This window comes from Triticum aestivum, chromosome 1B, assembly GCF_018294505.1.
Source record: "Triticum aestivum cultivar Chinese Spring chromosome 1B, IWGSC CS RefSeq v2.1, whole genome shotgun sequence".
NCBI classification, from domain to species: domain Eukaryota; kingdom Viridiplantae; phylum Streptophyta; class Magnoliopsida; order Poales; family Poaceae; genus Triticum; species Triticum aestivum.
In genome coordinates, this window is record NC_057795.1 from 321,805,680 (window position 1) to 321,808,527 (window position 2,848).

Below are 2,848 nucleotides of genomic sequence, written 5' to 3' on the forward strand. Positions count from 1 at the left end.
GAACCGCGCCGTCCACATCGCCCCATAATCGCTATGACACCGTTGGTAATTTCTGCACCCCGCCGAGGGCATTTTAGTCTTTCCAGCAGGCCAAAAAGGCGGGCAGCGCGAGCAGGAGCGAGACCGCGCAGACCTAGCCGCATCCCTCGTCCCCTCTTGCCGCCGCCGGCTCCTCTCCTCTCCCCGCGCCTCGTCTGCCTCCTCTCCTCCCTCTCCCTCGTCTCCTCTCCCGCACCACCAGCCCCTTCTCTCTGCTCGCCCTAGCCGTCTCTCTCCTCCCCCGCACCGTCATCCCCGGATCTAGAGGAAGAGGAGGGAGGAGGGGTCTGGAGGAGGAAGAGGAGATCCGGGCGCCCCAGCGGTGGCTCGACCGATGCGAGGTCTGATGAGTGCCTCTCCGACTCCTCCCTCCATCCTCGCCACCAACCACCATCCTCTTCTCCGCCATGGCCTGCCGAGGCTGGCAAGGAGGAGACCGTCGCCCGTGCTCTCGAGCTCAAAGGTTCGGCCTTGGTCGCCTTCCCCCAACTTTTCTTGTTTCTTTCTCAGATTTACCTGTTCATCCTCTCGAGATTCGATTAGATGTGTGTATCTGTTCATTTGCAGGGAGAGTTGGATCCCAAGGGCAGAGTTGCAGTCTAGAGCTGCGGGGAACCCGTGTGATTTGTTCTCTGTTGATTTCCCTTCTTGTCTGGTCTAATTTTGTGGTCAAAAAGGCGGGCAGCGCGAGCAGGAGCGAGACCGCGCAGACCTAGCCGCATCCCTCGTCCCCTCTTGCCGCCGCCGGCTGCTCTCCTCTCCCCGCGCCTCGTCTGCCTCCTCTGCTCCCTCTCCCTTGTCTCCTCTCCCGCACCACCAGCCCCTTATCTCTGCTCGCCCCAGCCGTCTCTCTCCTCCCCCGCACCGTCAGCCCCGGATCTGGAGGAAGAGGAGGGAGGCGGGGTCTGGAGGAGGAAGAGGAGATCCGGGCGCCCCGGCGGTGGCTCGACCGATGCGAGGTCCGATGAGTGCCTCTCCGACTCCTCCCTCCATCCTCGCCACCAACCACCGTCCTCTTCTCCGCCGTGGCCTGCCGAGGCTGGCAAGGAGGAGACCGCCGCCCGTGCTCTCGAGCTCAAAGGTTCGGCCTTGGTCGCCTTCCCCCAACTTTTCTTGTTTCTTTCTCAGATTTACCTGTTCATCCTCTCGAGATTTGATTAGATGTGTGTATCTGTTCATTTGCAGGGGGAGTTGGATCCCAAGGGCAGAGTTGCAGTCTAGAGCTGCAGGGAACCCGTGTGATTTGTTCTCTGTTGATTTCCCTTCTTGTCTGGTCTAATTTCGTGGTCAAAACAATGGCAGATTTCTTCATTGGTTGATTTGATTTGGGGCTGATTTTCCCCTGGATTCCTTCCTCTTGCAGTTCCTTTCCGACTTGTTGTTCTTGCCTTGCTTCCCAACCACAGGTGCTCCCCACGGTGAGGAGCGGACGCGCTCGACGCCTTTCTTCCCAACCAGGTGCTCCTCTATCTCTCCCTATGTGTTGTGTGATGAATGTGTGGTAGTGGGAGTGGGATAGGGAGAGGTAAAGAGAGCAGATTCCAAATGCAATGGAAGGGAACTTTCAATCCAAGTTTAATTTTCATTGGGCATTCAAATTCTTAATTTGATCTTCTCAAATTTTTGCCTAGGTGTATAAACATACATGCACATGTATATCGTTATTTTCTCACCTTCACAGATGAAGTGAGCAGATATGGGTATATCTACTTAATGAAGCACAAGTCTGAAACATTTGAAAAGTTCAAAGAATTTCAGAGTGAAGTGGAAAATCATCGTAACAAGAAAATAAAGCTTCTACGATCTGATCGTGGAGGAGAATATTTGAGTTACGAGTTTGGTTTACATTTGAAACAATGCGGAATAGTTTCGCAACTCACGCCACCTGGAACACCACAAAGAAATGGTGTGTCCGAACGTCGTAATCGTACTTTACTAGATATGGTGCGATCTATGATGTCTCTTACTGATTATCGCTATCATTTTGGGGTTATGCTTTAGAGACGGCTGCATTCACATTAAATAGGGCACCATCTAAATCCGTTGAAACGACGCCTTATGAATTGTGGTTTGGCAAGAAACCAAAGTTGTCGTTTCTTAAAGTTTGGGGCTGCGATGCTTATGTGAAGAAACTTCAACCAGATAAGCTCGAACCCAAATCGGAGAAATGTGTCTTCATAGGATACCCAAAAGAGACTGTTGGGTACACCTTCTATCACAGATCCGAAGGCAAAACATTCGTTGCTAAGAATGGATCCTTTCTAGAGAAGGAGTTTCTCTCGAAAGAAGTGAGTGGGAGGAAAGTAGAACTTGATGAGGTAACGGTACCTGCTCCCTTATTGGAAAGTAGTTCATCACAGAAATTAGTTCCTGTGAAAAATACACCAATTAATGAGGAAGCTAATGATATTGATCATGAAACTTCAGATCAAGTGTCTACTGAACCTCGTAGGTCTACCAGAGTAAGATCCGCACCAGAGTGGTACGGTAATCCAGTTCTAGAAGTCATGTTACTTGACCATGATGAACCTACGAACTATGAGGAAGCAATGATGAGCCCAGATTCCGCAAAATGGCTAGAGGCCATGAAATCTGAGATGGGATCCATGTATGAGAACAAAGTATGGACTTTGGTTGACTTGCCCGATGATCGGCAAGCCATTGAGAATAAATGGATCTTTAAGAAGAAGACCGACGTTGACGGTAATGTAACTGTCTATAAAGCTCGACTTGTTGCGAAAGGTTTTCGACAAGTTCAAGGGGTTGACTACGATGAGACTTTCTCACCCGTAGCGATGCTTAAGTCTGT

General features: G+C 50.8%; 1 long non-coding RNA gene across 1 annotated transcript; it reads left to right on the forward strand.

Moving 5' to 3' along the window:
• Positions 1-772: 772 nt before the first annotated feature.
• LOC123090765 (uncharacterized) lies at positions 773-1,693 on the forward strand. Its single transcript, XR_006442613.1, has 3 exons — positions 773-1,120; positions 1,225-1,312; positions 1,403-1,693. It is a non-coding gene; the product is annotated as an uncharacterized lncRNA (long non-coding RNA).
• The last annotated feature ends 1,155 nt before the right edge of the window (positions 1,694-2,848 follow it).